Source organism: Protopterus annectens, chromosome 16.part0 (assembly GCF_019279795.1).
Source record: "Protopterus annectens isolate FY-2018-M chromosome 16.part0, PAN1.0, whole genome shotgun sequence".
Classification (NCBI taxonomy): Eukaryota; Metazoa; Chordata; order Ceratodontiformes; family Protopteridae; genus Protopterus; species Protopterus annectens.
Window position 1 is genome coordinate 873,739,481 of NC_056750.1, and position 18,367 is coordinate 873,757,847.

An 18,367-nucleotide genomic window follows, 5' to 3' on the forward strand; every position below is an offset into this window, starting at 1 on the left:
GGCCCTTTAAGTGGATCTTGGTATCCACAGGAGAGTTTGTGATGGGATCATGTTTGCAGTCATCTACAAACCTGATTAGTCCACAACCCTTAATATTAACTTTGAACTCTGAGAAGTAAATACCAAAGGGGAATGGCCCAAGGACTGAACCCTGGAGTACACCACTAGTGACAGGTCTTTTGGCGAAGGTAGAGCCACCTGCCCTGACTTCCAACAAATGTCAAAATAAATAAATATTTGTGAACTAATTTGCTATACAAGGAGTTACAAAGGGATTGGCATTTAGCTGGCAGAATTTATCTGTGATACCTCAGCGTACAATGGATTTGAACATCTTTGTGAGGTCCCTCATCTAATGGTTCAGTAACTTTCACCCAAATTAAGTGGTCAGGACCTGCCCTTGACAAACCTGAACTGTCTTAGGTGAAGGGTCTGCAGCTTACCTACCCCCTTATTTATTAATTCTATAATGATCTTTTTCCGTAGCATTTACAGATGAATCTGGTCAAGCTTATGGGTGTCTATTTGACTTTAAATCCCCACCTTTGTGCAAAGGAATCACTATTCCTGTCCTCAATTCATCCAGCATGAAGCCTGTTTTGAGGCTGATACTGTACAACTTCTGTAGGGGGTCAGCCAAGTCATGTTTCAGGCTGACCAGCAGGCGGCCTATGTTATCTGTCCAAATGGCCATAGTGTTCTTGGCATTAGCTCCTTGACAACTTGTTCTTAGGAGACTGAAGGGGGAAGGTGATCTAAGAATATTGCAGAGGAGAAAGGCTGATGTTTGAGCTAAATATGTCTGACAGTAGATTGGCTATGCCCTCTGAATCCAAGTGCGGAGTATCATTTGCTATCAGCTCTGCACAGGGATGGGTATTGTTTTAAAGACTGGCTATGTCCTCTGATTCCAAGTATGGAGTATAATTTGCTGTCAGCTCTGCACAGTAATGGATATTGTTTATGAAACTGGCTATGTCTTCTGACTCCAAGTACGGAGTATCATTTGCTATCAGCTCTGCACAGTGATGGGTATTGTTTTGAAGATTGGCTATGTCCTCTGAATCCAAGTACGGAGTATAATTTGCTATCAGCTCTGCACAATGATGGGTATTGTTTCTGAGACTGGCTATGTCCTCTAAATCCAAGTACGGAGTATCATTTGCCATCAGCTTTGCAGAGGGATAGGTATTGTTTTGAAGATTGGCGATGTCCTCTGAATCCAAGTACGGAGTATCATTTGCTATCAGCTCTGCACAGTGATGGGTATTATTTCTGAGACTGGCTATGTCCTCTGAATCCAAGTATGGAGTATCATTTGCTATCAGCTCTGCAGAGGAATGGGTATTGTTTTGAAGATTGGCTATGTCCTCTGAATCCAAGTACAGAATATCATTTGCTATCAGCTCTGCACAGTGATGGGTATTGTTTTGAAGATTGGCTATGTCCTCTGAATCCAAGTACGGAGTATCATTTGCTATCAGCTCTGCACAGTGATGGGTATTGTTTTGAAGATTGGCTATGTCCTCTGAATCCAAGTACAGAGTATCATTTGCTATCAGCTCTGCACAGTGATGGGTATTGTTTTGAAGATTGGCTATGTCCTCTGAATCCAAGTACAGAGTATCTTATGCCATCAGCTCTGCAGAGGGATGTGTATTGTTTTGAAGACTGGCTATCTCCTCTGAATCCAGGTACAGAGTATCGTTTGCTATCAGCTCTGCACAGTGATGGGTATTGTTTTGAAGATTGGCTATGTCCTCTGAATCCAAGTATGGAGTATAATTTGCTATCAGCTCTGCAGAGGGATGGGTATTGTTTTGAAGATTGGCTATGTCCTCTGAATCCAAGTACGGAGTATAATTTGCTATCAGCTCTGCACAGTGATGGGTATTGTTTCTGAGACTGGCTATGTCCTCTGAATCCAAGTACGGAGAATCATTTGCCATTAGCTCTGCACAGGGATGGGTATTGTTTTGAAGATTGGCTATGTCCTCTGAATCCAGGTACAGAGTATCATTTGCTATCAGCTCTGCACAGTGATGGGTATTGTTTCAGAGACTGGCTATGTCCTCTGAATCCAGGTACGGAGTATCATTTGCCATCAGCTTTGCAGAGGGATGGGTATTGTTTTGAAGATTGGCTATGTCCTCTGAATCCAAGTACGGAGTATCATTTACTATCAGCTCTGCACAGTAATGGGTATTCTTTTGAAGACTGGCTATGTCCTCTGAATCCAAGTACGGAGTATCATTTGCCATCAGCTTTGCAGAGGGATGGGTATTGTTTTGAAGATTGGCTATGTCCTCTGAATCCAAGTACGGAGTATCATTTACTATCAGCTCTGCACAGTGATGGGTATTCTTTTGAAGACTGGCTATGTCCTCTGAATCCAAGTACGGAGTATCATTTGCTATCAGCTCTGCACAGTGATGGGTATTGTTTCTGAGACTGGCGATGTCCTCTGAATCCAAGTATGGAGTATCATTTGCTATCAGCTCTGCAGAGGGATGGGTATTGTTTTTAAGACTGGCTATGTCCTCTGAATCCAGGTACAGAGTATCATTTGCCATGAGCTCTGCACTGTGATGGGTATTGTTTTGAAGATTGGCTATGTCCTCTGAATCCAGGCACAGAGTATCATTTGCCATCAGCTCTGCACTGTGATGGGTATTGTTTTGAAGATTGGCTATGTCCTCTGAATCCAAGTACGGAGTATCATTTGCCATCAGCTCTGCAGAGGGATGGGTATTGTTTTGAAGATTGGCTATGTCCTCTGAATCCAAGTACGGAGTATCATTTGTTATCAGCTCTGCACAGTGATGGGTATTGTTTCTGAGACTGGCTGTGTCCACTGAATCCACGTATGGAGTATCATTTGCCATCAGCACTGCAGAGGGATGGGTATTGTTTTGAAGATTGGCTATGTCCTCTGAATCCAGGTGCAGAGTATCATTTGCTATCAGCTCTGCACAGTGATGGGTATTGTTTCTGAGACTGGCTATGTCCTCTGAATCCAAGTACGGAGTATCATTTGCCATCAGCTCTGCAGAGGGATGGGTATTGTTTTGAACATTGGCTATGTCCTCTGAATCCAAGTATGGAGTATCATTTGCTATCAGCTCTGCAAAGTGATGGGTATTGTTTTGAAGATTGGCTATGTCCTCTGAATCGAAGTACGGAGTATCATTTGCTATCAGCTCTGCAGAGGGATGGGTATTGTTTTGAAGATTGGCTATGTCCTCGGAATCCAAGTACGGAGTATAATTTGCCATCAGCTCTGCAGAGGGATGGGTATTGTTTTGAAGACTGCTATGTCCTCTGACTCCAGGTACAGAGTATCATTTGCCATCAGCTCTGCAGAGGGATGGGTATTGTTTTGAAGATTGGCTATGTCCTCTGAATCCAGGTACAGAGTATCACTTGCTATCAGCTCTACACAGTGATGGGTTTACACAAGCCTTTGTGATTAGTCTTTACCTAGGTGGCTATTTTTACCTCATAGCTGGTTTTGGTTGATTTTATCAGGGTCTGGACTTCTTTGTTTAGTTTAACAAGAGTGTTTTTGGCATATTGAGAGTTAAATTTATTTCTGTGTACAATGATTTTTTTATAGAGCCTGTTTATGTTTGGGTTCCACCTCAGGGGTTTCATTTGAATTTTGCACTGTACTTATTTCTAATGGGGACAGATGCATTTATGCAGCAATTTACATGTGAATATAATTTAGCAGTGAAAGATTCTGTGTGAGCAGTAGGGTCATCACGACAGAAGGGTCTTTTGAATTTAGCTTGGGCTTTAGTCAATAATAGATTAGCATTTGCCTAGTCTCTAAACACGCAGGTATTTGAAGATACTTCAGGAATCATTCTTGTGCTGAATGTGATTGACTTGCCTAATTTGACAACTGAAGAAGTTACAACTGGTAGCGAGCAAAGCTGCCATATATTGGTAAGGATCAAGTCCAGGATTTTATTACTGCTGGTTAGCGCGAGTTCCATGGAGTTTATATTGATGAATTACAGAAATCTCTAGGCATCCGTATTTGAGAATGTGCAAGTCTCCCTGTATATAAAGGAGTAGTTGAAGTCTCTTGGTAAGATGGTGTTTGGCTATGTACATAGAATTCCATGGCAGAAGGTATGGGCTGAGGAGGACATACAGTTGTCCTAGAGTTACGTATGGTATGATAACGGGTTTTGTTAATAGGAGATTCGATTTAGAGAAGTTCCAGGTCATTATTTTGTCTAACAAGACTGGAAATGAACTGTGTTTTCAATAATATGGAAATAGCTACCTTTAGTGCCTTTATCTAATGTGGTGCGCCTGAATGTGTGATAGGCATTGAAACTCTGTATTCAAGAGGTGATTTCAATGGCCTTGAAGCAGGTTGCATGTATCAATATTTTCCAGGACAAGGAGTGTTTATAAGCAGCTGGGCTTTTTCTTAAGGCTCCGAATGTTGAGAATCAATCCCTTAATGTTATCCAGATTCTGTTTAGTTAGGCTGTATAACAGGAGCAAAAGCATGGGAACATTAGGAGATTTAGCATCCAGCAGGATAAAGGCCCTCGTCAAACTAAACAGACAACTCAAAGGAGAAATAATGGCCACCAAAGCAAAACTGTAGGTAATTCTGGCCTCCTAAGCCACAAATAACCACAAGGCATTCTTTAGCTATGTTCACAAACTCAAGCCACATATGCGGAGTCAAAAGATATAGCAAACACACTGGCAGACAAATTCAACTTTAACTTTACCTCTTCCCCCAGCCTCCCTTCAGAAAACGTCATCAAATAGGACTCTCCCAACTATCATTATGGAAAAGGTCCTCAATGCTTTCTCTAAGGCCAATAACACTGCATCAGTGGTCCTGAACAATATTCCACATTGCCTTCTAAATAGCATGAAATGAGACTTCTCAGACCCTCTAGAATTGCTTTTTAACCGTAGCTGCCGAATAGGCTTCATGCCTCATGACTGCAGAATGGCAACTGTCATCCCTCTGCACAAAAGCTGCCATCTGTGGACTTTAGAGACTACAGACCTATAAGTCTCACTAGTCTCATATGCAAAGCCATGGAAATAATTAGTAATGACATAGGAAACCTCCAGACATTATGGTTTCATCAGGGGCAAGTCATGCCTATTCAAGCTGCTGGACTTTTTTGAGAATATCACCAAAGGAATAGAGGGCAAAACTGTTCATACTGCCTATCTTTACCTGGCCAGGCATTTCACACAATACCTCTCTCCAGCATTGCTGAGGAACTTAAGATAGTGGGTATAGACCCTTATATCACCTGGTGAGTAGCCATGTGGCTCACAGACAGGACCTAGGAAGTTCGAATTTGGGAGTTCACATATACAAAGAGGCCAGTCACCAGAGTCCCTTGGGAATCAGTCTGGGAACTGCACCTTTTTGACATCTACTTCTCTGAAGTTACAGCCAATTTCATGGGCCTCTGGCTGACTAAATTTGCAGATGATTGCAAATTAGGAGTAGTTATAGAATCCCTCACTGACACTATTGTTCTCAAAGAAGGGCTGGCACAGACAAATAACTGATGTCAGAGCCATGGACTAAAATGAAATGCCAAGAAATGCATAATGGTAAACTTTGGGAACTTAGCCACCTCTGGTAACTACCATATTGACAGTAAACCCCTACGTCTCGACCCAGTAGTCAGGGTCATGAGGACACACTTAGACAGTAATTAAGCCTTTGTGTATCATGGGTGCAGAGAAAATCATACTGTGTTGTGTAACTTACAAATAAAGGTATGGCATATAGGTCCAATGAGGTCATTCTTCCTCTGTATTCAGCACCCATTATTGGTATGTTTCTATCCAGGCATGTCCAACAACTGGAACATCCATAGAGGCTCCTCACTAAACAAATACAAGGGTGTAAGTAACATGTCCTGTGCAGACCACCTCAAGGCCCTATTCCTATATTCTGTCTCGTACAGACTGTTGAGGGGCATCAAAGATATTGTCAGTCCCGCTCAGGTGGATGTTCTGCATAGCCACAAAACAAACACCATCAGAACTACACATTCTTAAGACTTAAACCTTAATATGATATAAATAGGACCTGCTGGACAGCCAGGTATATATCCCAGAGACACTCCCTGCTTGGAAACAGGCTCCCCGTGTATGTAAAGCAGAGTTCCTCCCTAACCTAATTCAAGCATAACTACAACTGGATGGAGAACTGGAAATTCACCCCTGGTTTGGCACCTGTTTCTCTAATGGACACAGAAAGCCTCTAAATGGTTCATCTCCCAGGCCCCTATTTGTAAATATTTCATCTCCCAAGCCCCTGCTTACACTGCTGAGGTACTAGAACTTGTCAGAGATTTGGGATGCATGGCTTGGCATAAAAATGGCCCTTGTGGTTGTTATGCTAGTGCACACCTATGAACCAATAAAAGCTTTAGAAGTCAGACACTGCCTAAAAATGTCACTATGGAGGTGATAAGGATTTAGCCAATATATAAAAGTCTTGGGGGAGGGGATGCAGACCATCCTTGGCAAAGCAGTTAGGACTATGTACCATGTCTTCCCAAGATGATATTTATTGTACCCTCTGTTGAACCAAGTAATCTTTTGTTTGTATTGTAACATATTTTTTACATCATTCTTCTTTCACCGTCCCTCTAGTATCTGCCACAGTCTAGCAGCTCCAATCATTTTGTCAGCTATCATGACAGTGACATCTATGAAGCCCTCCCTGTCTACTGCAGACAACTGTACATATACCCTCACAGACATGCCCTATGTTAAAGTTACCTCTGGCTTTAGAGCACAATTCCTCTGCACGTGCTCAAGGTGCAAACTGTATGAAAACAGCACAAGTGCACTTATATTATTAATAAGACACATTGGTTAACCTGTATTTTTAAAATTAAACTGTATGAAAACAGCACAAGTGCACTTATATTATTAATAAGACACATTGGTTAACCTGTGTTTTTAAAATTAAACTGTATGAAAACAGCACAAGTGCACTTATATTATTAATAAGACACATTGGTTAACCTGTATTTTTAAAATTAAACTGTATGAAAACAGCACAAGTGCACTTATATTATTAATAAGACACATTGGTTAACCTGTATTTTTAAAATTAAACTGTATGAAAACAGCACAAGTGCACTTATATTATTAATAAGACACATTGGTTAACCTGTATTTTTAAAATTAAACTGAATGAAAACAGCACAAGTGCACTTATATTATTAATAAGACACATTGGTTAACCTGTATTTTTAAAATTAAACTGTATGAAAACAGCACAAGTGCACTTATATTATTAATAAGACACATTGGTTAACCTGTATTTTTAAAATTAAACTGTATGAAAACAGCACAAGTGCACTTATATTATTAATAAGACACATTGGTTAACCTGTATTTTTAAAATTAAACTGTATGAAAACAGCACAAGTGCACTTATATTATTAATAAGACACATTGGTTAACCTGTATTTTTAAAATTAAACTGTATGAAAACAGCACAAGTGCACTTATATTATTAATAAGACACATTGGTTAACCTGTATTTTAAAATTAAACTGTATGAAAACAGCACAAGTGCACTTATATTATTAATAAGACACATTGGTTAACCTGTATTTTTAAAATTAAACTGAATGAAAACAGCACAAGTGCACTTATATTATTAATAAGACACATTGGTTAACCTGTATTTTTAAAATTAAACTGAATGAAAACAGCACAAGTGCACTTATATTATTAATAAGACACATTGGTTAACCTGTATTTTTAAAATTAAACTGAATGAAAACAGCACAAGTGCACTTATATTATTAATAAGACACATTGGTTAACCTGTATTTTTAAAATTAAACTGTATGAAAACAGCACAAGTGCACTTATATTATTAATAAGACACATTGGTTAACCTGTATTTTTAAAATTAAACTGTATGAAAACAGCACAAGTGCACTTATATTATTAATAAGACACATTGGTTAACCTGTATTTTTAAAATAAACTGTATGAAAACAGCACAAGTGCACTTATATTATTAATAAGACACATTGGTTAACCTGTATTTTTAAAATTAAACTGAATGAAAACAGCACAAGTGCACTTATATTATTAATAAGACACATTGGTTAACCTGTATTTTTAAAATTAAACTGTATGAAAACAGCACAAGTGCACTTATATTATTAATAAGACACATTGGTTAACCTGTATTTTTAAAATTAAACTGAATGAAAACAGCACAAGTGCACTTATATAAGACACATTGGTTAACCTGTATTTTTAAAATTAAACTGAATGAAAACAGCACAAGTGCACTTATATTATTAATAAGACACATTGGTTAACCTGTATTTTTAAAATTAAACTGAATGAAAACAGCACAAGTGCACTTATATTATTAATAAGACACATTGGTTAACCTGTATTTTTAAAATTAAACTGTATGAAAACAGCACAAGTGCACTTATATTATTAATAAGACACATTGGTTAACCTGTATTTTTAAAATTAAACTGTATGAAAACAGCACAAGTGCACTTATATTATTAATAAGACACATTGGTTAACCTGTATTTTTAAAATTAAAATGTATGAAAACAGCACAAGTGCACTTATATTATTAATAAGACACATTGGTTAACCTGTATTTTTAAAATTAAACTGTATGAAAACAGCACAAGTGCACTTATATTATTAATAAGACACATTGGTTAACCTGTATTTTTAAAATTAAACTGAATGAAAACAGCACAAGTGCACTTATATTATTAATAAGACACATTGGTTAACCTGTATTTTTAAAATTAAACTGAATGAAAACAGCACAAGTGCACTTATATTATTAATAAGACACATTGGTTAACCTGTATTTTTAAAATTAAACTGTATGAAAACAGCACAAGTGCACTTATATTATTAATAAGACACATTGGTTAACCTGTATTTTTAAAATTAAACTGTATGAAAACAGCACAAGTGCACTTATATTATTAATAAGACACATTGGTTAACCTGTATTTTTAAAATTAAACTGTATGAAAACAGCACAAGTGCACTTGTGTTATTAATAAGACACATTGGTTAACCTGTATTTTTAAAATTAAACTGTATGAAAACAGCACAAGTGCACTTATATTATTAACAAGACACTTTTGTTAACCTGTATTTTTAAAATTAAACTGTATGAAAACAGCACAAGTGCACTTATATTATTAATAAGACACATTGGTTAACCTGTATTTTTAAAATTAAACTGTATGAAAACATAGCGTTACGTTACTCTGAATTTCTTAAATGTATGAATCAGTTATATTAAAACTACTGCAACGTACTCCCTGTCAGAATTGCTTGACCTGGCGCTGAGACTGTTGACACTATAAACTGTGATTCAAATACAAGAGAGTGACTTGTGAAGCTCACTGTTATACAAGCACTTTTACAGAGATTTTACCCTGCTACACTATCCATACTCTTGCTAATAGCAATAGACATGCAAACTCCAAGACCCCTACATCTGGAGTTAGGAGGACTATACTGACATACTGTAACTTCAGATGTGGTATAAATCCCCTTTAAACCACTTGTGAAGATCACAGCTGTGCTCTTCAGACTTTCAATAGGCACCACACTATGCATCTTCTTCTGTTAGTTTAAAACTAGTAAATGATGACTGATGAACTGCACATCAACACACATGCAATTTTCCATTGGCGAACCCATTCTTAGAGTAACAGAATCAAAGACAATAAAAGGCAACCTTGCCTTTGTGGCTATTTATGCCTGGCCACTAGGGAGAGAGAGAGAGGCCGGTCATGCCAGAGTTGAATAAGAACTAGAGACTTATCAAATTCCTTTTTAAAGGAAGATAGTTTATGTCATTGCTTTGACAGACGAGATCAGACAGGCATCCCCGTGGACTATGATGCTTGCAGATGACATTGTGATCTGTAGTGAGAGTAGGGAACAGGTGGAGGAGACCCTGGAGAGGTGGAGATATACTCTAGAGAGAAGAGGAATGAAGGTCAGCAGGACTAAGACAGAATATATGTGTGTGAATAAGAGAGAGGATAGAGGAATGGTGAGGATGCAGGGAGTAGAGGTGGCGAAGGTGAATGAGTTTAAGTACTTGGGATCAACAGTTCAGAGTAATGGTGAATGTGGAAGAGAGGTGAAGAAGAGAGTACAGGCAGAATGGAGTGGGTGGAGAAGAGTGTCAGGAGTGATTTGTGACAGACGAGTACCAGTAAGAGTGAAAGGGAAGGTCTACAAGTGGGTAGTGAGACCAGCTATGTTATACGGGTTGGAGACAGTGGCATTGACAAAAAGGCAGGAGTCAGATCTTGTCGTGGCAGAGTTGAAGATGTTAAGATTTGCACTGGGTGTGACGAGGATGGACAGAATTAGGAATAAGTATATTAGAGGGTCAGCCCAGGTTGGAAGGTTTGGAGACAAAGCCAGACAGGCAAGATTACATTGGTTTGGATATGTGCTGAGGAGAGATGCAGAGTATATTGGGAAAAAGATTCTAAGAATGAAGATGCCAGGTAACAGGAAAAGAGGAAGGCCTAAGATAAGGCTTATGGATGTGGTGAGAGAGGACATGCAGGTGGTTGGTGTGACAGAGCAAGATGCAGAGGACAGGAGGAAATGGAAACAGTTGATCTGCTGTGGCGACCCCTAATGGGAGCAGCTGAAGGAAGAAGTTTATGTCATTGCTTGATCTAGAGTGGAATTGTTTTTCTAGGACACAATAGTCAAGTGACAAATCAGTCCACTGTGATTTATTTGCTGAAGCAGTTTATTATTTCTGTCCTACTGGTCACTGGACTGTTTGACTTGTGGACATATAAGAGGTCTTGGACTGTTGGATCTCTAAAGGCCTGGAAAGCAAGACACAGATCAATCTTTAGAATTCCTTAGGAACCTGAATATAGGATAAAGCCTCCAACCTCCCTTGGTGGGTAAGGTCTTATAGGCCCATGATTTTTTTTTTCAACAGGAATCTTTGGGGTCTCTACAAATGCTTGACATGTCTAGTAATATCCCAAAGGGGGCACTGTATTCAGTGATGAGCCTGATTATTGTAGAATAAACAGCAGTTAAGACTTCACTGGATCCACAGGAGATATCCTTTACAAATCAGCTACGCCAAACACGATGATGAAAGGAGAGAGAATTATCTACCCGTGTTACAAGTTCAACATCTTCATTTTGGAGTAGGATGCTGTTGATGCTATAAGCTGTGTGGGGTTGTTTACTAATTGCGACAATGTAATATATTTAGATTTTTATTTTAGCTGATTTTCTGAGCACCAGCTATTAAGGTGTAAGTTCACGTTGTAGCTTCTGCATATCAGAAGGGGTTGGAGTATGACACCCAATTTACAATCATCTGCTAGCTTGGTTAACTACAGATCCCTGTTTTTGACTTGGAGGTCACAGAAGTATATACTGAATATCAGAGGTCCTAGCATGAGACCCTCAGCGGTTACCGTCATGTTCTCTGAGGACCTGCCTGCCACCATCACTCTGTGGGTTCTGTCGCTCAGCCAATTTTCTATCCACCTATCTACACTGGGATCACTTTGGAGTGCATTTAGCTTATTAATTTAGCATGTGATATGGTATGAAATACCTTCGTGAGGTCAATATATGCTGCCTGGAAGGAATAACCACTGTCTACAGCTTGTGCTACATTCCCAAACAAAAATTTACCAGCTTCATTAGACAGGATCTATCCTTAAAGTCAAACTGCTGGGGGGGACAAATCTTGTAAACTTTATCAGATTAGATCAGTGATGACACATTCTATGGTCTTGCAGAAGAGTGTCATCAAGTTGATGGGTCTAAAATCTCCTGGGTCCACTGTAGGGATACCCGCGTGAAGTGGCATCACAACAGCTGTGCACCATATCTCAGGGACAAAGCCTGTAGATAAGCCCAGTTTGAACTGCTGTAGGAGTGTGCATGTTTACTGCTGTTTAGCAGGCAGCCTGTTATGTTATCAGGTCACATGGAGGATGCAGTTTTCATTTTGGAGAGGACTGTTTACATATGTTTTAGTGATGATGGGGGGGTTGAGATCCTTAGGGATAAGCAGGTTTTGTATAGATGTCTACTGAGTGAAATTTACACCAAATTTCTTTGCTAATGTATTTGTGATATCAAGTGCATCTTAAACAGTGTCATAATGAATAATTTCAGAGAACAAAATGCTGTCCCTAACCTTTACAATAGTTATAACCCTCACCATTACAGTACATTTAACATCCTACCATCACATCAATAACCCAAAGCATCAAACAATATCCCCCACCTGCCCAATCCCTACAGAAGACAAATCAGCTTTTTTACCAATATCTCCATCTATTTATAATCTCGCAAATGTTGACCTCGCCTCTTTCATAGTTTCCCCATACCAATCAAACATCCACATTTCCACAAAATACAACACATTTATAGCACAATATCTAAAAACTATTCTTTATGTAGCATCCCAGCTCCTAATCAGTGGCGACATACACCCAAATCGCAACCCTACAAACATAACCACACCCTCAACCGATCACATAACATTCTGAAGCCCCTCAGGAATCCAAAAGACCTCCTAACACTCAACATAAATATTAGAAGTATACTGAATAAAATATCTGAACTCCATACCACTCTGGCCCTTTACTCCCCTGACACAGTTCTCACTGAAACCTGGGTAAAACCACAAAAAATGATAATGAATTTGTTCCCCCCAGAGTATAATGATCTTAGAGAAAACAGGACATCAAAAAGAGATGGAGGCATTGCACATTTTTAAAAATAACCTGATCATAGCCAAATTAGACACCAACCCACCTAAATTTAATGATGCTGAAATAATATTCACCAAACTAAAAGTAAACAAAAAAACAACTAAATATAATTGGAACCTATATACCACCTGGCAACAATATTACTACAAAAAAATCCATTCTAGACTGGGTATCCCATAACTTCCTGCAAGAAACAATCATTCTTGATGACTTAAATACAGACTGGTCTTCCTGTGACTCATCCCACCCAACCAACCACATCAACCTGCATGGCTTTACTCAGTTAATCAATAACACTACCTGAGTAGACAAAACCTCTAAAAAGGAGTCCATCTTAGACTGGATCTTCACTAATCGGTCACCTCACTCCTACCTCTCCGGTTCCCTTCCAGGCACCCTCAGTGATCACTTAGCCACCTTTGTAATCAGGTAACAAGCAAATCCAATTAAATCCGTCAACCTCCAACAAGTCCAATGTGCAAAGAACTCCAGCTATACTCTGTGGCATATCGTCTACTCAGAGGCGATCTCTGCTTAACATACAAGGCCGTCATACCCTGAGCTGTTGGACATGCTGTATTTAAAGAAATCCCAATCCCTCAGAGCCACACGCTCCAGGGATCTAAACCTTGTCATCACAATGAACAAAACAAGCTGGAGGGATACGTTCCTAACCCCAGGCAACAAGCAAATCCAATTAAATCCATCAACCTCCAACAAGTCCGATGTGCAAAGAACTCCAGCTATACTCTGTGGCATATCGTCTACTCAGAGGTGATCTCTGCTTAACATACAAGGCCGTCATACCCTGAGCTGTTGGACATGCTGCATTTAAAGAAATCCCAATCCCTCAGAACCACATGCTCCACGGACCTAAACCTTGTCATCACAATGAACAAAACAAGCTGGAGGGATAGGTTCCTGACCCCAGAGACTCCCCATACTTTGGAATAGACTGCCCATACATGTCAAGCAGACTGCCTCCTTTGCCCTCTTCAAAAGGAAACTTGATGAGTGGATGGGAGATAGGAAAGTCACCCCAGGGATCACGTCAGTCGTCCTGCTAGACATGGGTCCCGGGAAGTAAATATTGTGGGAAGAAATATCTAGGGAATTGTTATGGCTAGGCTTGTATAGGTTCTAGGGCTGATAGCCTAGTACCAACCTATGAACTTATGGACTTCAGAACCCAGGACTTCATATCTGAACTAAAACAATGTATTCAGAGGCCCCTCTCCTCTCTCCAATGGATAGTGCTGTTGACTACTTCAGCAACTTAAATTAACATATTAAATCAGCTTGCCCCTATCAGAACTGTTAGAACCATACCCAACTACTTTTAAAACAATGAGATAAACCCTGGGACTCATGGGGACAAAATAAAACACAAAATAATAGACACGCTTACCTGGAATTATGTAACAAAGCCAAAAAAAAAACAAATTAGGTCAGACAAAAGGAGCCACTATGTAGACATCCAAGCCAAACACAAAATCAACCCACAAAAGTTTTGGGCTGCCATAAAATCCTGCAACCAGGTAAAACAAGTACTCCTCCCCCAAATATCGATACCACCACACTAATATTGCCACCAAATTTAACGAATATTTCACCAAATCCATTTTAGTCCTCACTAATAACTCTCCCACTACAAAGCTAAAACTAACATCCTCACCTGTAGATCACAGAAGCTTCTCCCTACAAACCTATACCTACTAGCAAAATACATAAATACCTTAGTAAACTGGCTGCTAACTTACCAGTAGAATACATCAAGATCGCAGCCACAGCAATCTCATAACCCATCTCCCTTCTAATTGCTCCTTATCAGAGCAATGAGTACTTTCCCTGTGGAAAATAGCAGACATAACCCCACTTCACAAAGGCACTAACTCAGTAGAATTATCTAATTACTGCCCAATTTCCATACTATTCCCCCTGTCTAAGATGCTTGAAAAAATGTGTACATTCCCATATAATGAACCACCTCCTTAATAAACTGCTGTCCAACACCCAACATGGATTCCATCCTAATCATAGCACTACCACAGCCCTGATCAGTTTTACCAATACTGTAAATCAATACCGTAACAATGGCAACCTTGTCTGCACCATCTTCCTAGATCTCTCCAAGGCCTTTGATACTGTCTCCCATCCCAAACTGATTACTACCCTCTCCAATCTTAATCTAAGCTAGTCCATACTAGTCTGGCTTCAGGATTATCTGTCCATCTGCCAACAGGCAGTAAAATGGGAAAAGTCCCTGTCTCCCAACCTACATTATCTCCTTAGAAGTACCCCAAGGATCCATCCTCGGCTCATATTTACCAACCAACTTCACAAATCTACCCAACATGCCACACTAGTCTAACAGCTGATGATTCCACTCTCATCTGTTTAGCCCCATCACTCCCTTAGCTCCAGAAATTGACACAAGAATCCTTTATGCCATCAAAACCTGGTTAGCCGGCTCTCAGCTAATACTTAACCCAAAAAGAAAACCCAGCTAATGATATTCCATCCCATACAAGCCCCAGACCCCATACATTCAGCTAATAACATCCCTATCACACCAGTCCATAACACTAACCTACTAGGAGTCATCACTGATCACAACATGAAATTTGATAGCCATATTGCACAGACAATAAAAAAGTCCACAAAAATCTTGGAACACTATACAGATGTAGAAAATACCTCACCAACAGCAAAACTACCATTGCAAGAAGCCACCTAATTTCCGCAATTCTCTATGCTTCACCTATATTTATCAACCTAAATAAAGCAGACTTAAGGAAACTTGACACCTGCTACTATAAAATAGCGACATTGGCAACTGACTCCCCCGACAATACACATCACTGCCAACCTACCAAGCAATTATCTTGGCTTGAATTAACCAATCTGCTCACCTACAACCAACTTTTAGTAGCCCATCAGATCTTTAATGATCCAAATAAAATTCCATCATTACATGGCCTACTAAAAAGCTATTCCAACAGTTGCCTGCTAAGATCCACCAACAAAGCATGACACACGCAAAAGAAGAAAAGCTCTGGTGACTCCCTCTACTCTTCCACTATTGCAAAAGTTTACTCCATTCCCTAGATATTAGGTCCAACGGAAACAAAAATTACTTTGATCCCCTGGAAAAAGAATATTCTGAAGACATCTAGATATAGCAGCTTGAATCTCACAACTGCCCTCCTCAGACTGCTGGGATAAACTTGTTTTTCTTCTGCCTGGTGTACAGTGAGTAATCATTTTCCATACACAGTTTTGTCAGAGTCAACTCTTTCTACTGGTAGGATTATATCTGAAAATCTCAGGTTTTCTCTATGTGCTCTGTTCTCTAACTCTTCCATTTCTGAAACATCTCTTCTTGAGCAGTCTCATATTTAGCCTTTGATTTATGGTGTTTTATCAGTTGACCTGAATTGCTGTTTAAAGCTTCTTCTATGTTTCCTAGCCTTTTATCTGAGTTAATATAGTCCTTCAGACTTTCATTTACTCTAAACAACCATGAGCACATTTTAACTATTTTTTTCCTGTAAATCAGTATGCCACAAGCTTGGAAAGCACAATTACTAAGACATTATTAGTAAATTTTTTAAGGATTTTTACCTAGCACAACTGTAGGTTGACTGGACTTCTGTGCTAATTGTTTTTAAATTCTGAATTGTTAGGACATTACTAATACATTTCTTAACTCTCTTCATCTAGCACACTTGTACAGTGACTGGACTTGTGTGACTTTTTTAAATTCTGAATTGTTAACTGTACAAGTGTGCCAGGCAAAGAGAGTAAAGAAATTTGCTATTACTATTACTATTACTATTAATATTACTATTACTATTACTATTAATATTACTATTACTATTACTATTATCATCACTATTAGTATTACTATTACTATTATCATCACTATTACTATTACTATTAATATTACTAATACTATTACTATTAATATTACTATTACTATTAATATCACTATTACTATTACTATTAATATCACTATTACTATTAATATCACTATTACTATTAATATCACTATTACTATTACTATTAATATTACTATTACTATTATCATCACTATTACTATTACTATTACTATTACTATTACTATTAATATTACTATTAATAGTAAATTTCTTTACTCTCTTTGCCTGGCACACTTGTACAGTTAATGGATTTCTATCTATTTAACTGGGGCCATGAGAAATGAAGGGCAAAAGAAGAACAGCCCATCCACAGACATCCGGAGACACCAAGTATGTGGGTGATCTCTAACAAACTAGGAATGAAGCAAGCTAGTTGCACATCTTAAAAACTGTCACTTTAACACACAGGATTAAGGTTATGAGATAAAGAGCTTCATCTGGTCTTAGAGTTGGTTCTCGCAGGCCTTCACTGTCCAAGTGCCCCTGAGCAAGTCACTCAATTAAACAGTTCTCCCAGGCCTTCACTAAAAGAGGGCCCGACACATATGGATAACTCACTTAACAAAATACATAAGTAAAAAAAAATAAAACTGGAAAAATCTAAGTATTTTAAGAACATGTGTTGAGTTATTTTGTCATTGCATCCTCAGAAATCGTACCATTGGAGGACTAACATTACTTGTTCCTTATTGCTACTTAGAGACTTCCCTACCACACTGAATGAATCCATAAGAAAGCTAAAGAAACTGCTGAATGTTGGTGGATACAGCACCCTACTGGACAGGTGCACTTCTAGGATGCTTGCTACTTAGAGACTTCCCTACCACACTGAATGAATCCATAAGAAAGCTAAAGAAACTGCTGAATGTTGGTGGATACAGCACCCTACTGGACAGGTGCACTTCTAGGATGCAGACAAGGAGGAGATTTGGACAGGGAAAATACAGCAAGTCAAGATCACAAAGTACAGCCAAATGAGTGGCCAGCTAACTAATGAATACAAATTATAAAAGACATAGAAAGGATGGCCTGCTTTTTCCTGCTGTCATTCATCTAAGTAACTGATCTCCAGTTCTTGCAATTGGCCACAAAAGATGACCCATTCATTTCCAGACAAACAGAGGCAGGGATAGTAAAAAGTGCTGTATGCTGATTTAACTTACCCTGTTCCTCAGACCAGGTGACTGATATATGATGGCACTGATGCATCCTATGGTAGCGTCATCCAGGTAAGTAAGCCTGCTTCTCTACAATTACAAGGAGACTATCAGCCAGGACAGAATGGAAACTCCAACTCTCTCAAAGGGAAAAGAGGAGAGGCCATCCCGTCAGTTAATATTCCCTCATTTATGGTCTATGGCTACCCACCTGGTACCAGAGTCACTATATAAAACAAAAGGCTCTATTATATCATAATAAAGCAGCGTCCACTCAACTCACACACATCATTGGTATAATCTCAAAAGGGAATCTGGTCATAAGAAAAACACCTAAATAAGAGTTAATGAAATTACAGAAGGGCAAGCCCCTTACAAACACCATGTAGGTCCACATTTACTTACAGATACTAACACATCACACTAAATTTGTAAAATGTCA

General features: G+C 38.9%; 1 protein-coding gene across 1 annotated transcript in view; it reads right to left on the bottom strand.

Moving 5' to 3' along the window:
- Positions 1–18,367, bottom strand: part of LOC122790465 (cilia- and flagella-associated protein 157-like) — a 1,902,466-nt gene that overhangs the window by 971,897 nt on the left and 912,202 nt on the right. The window lies entirely within an intron of this gene.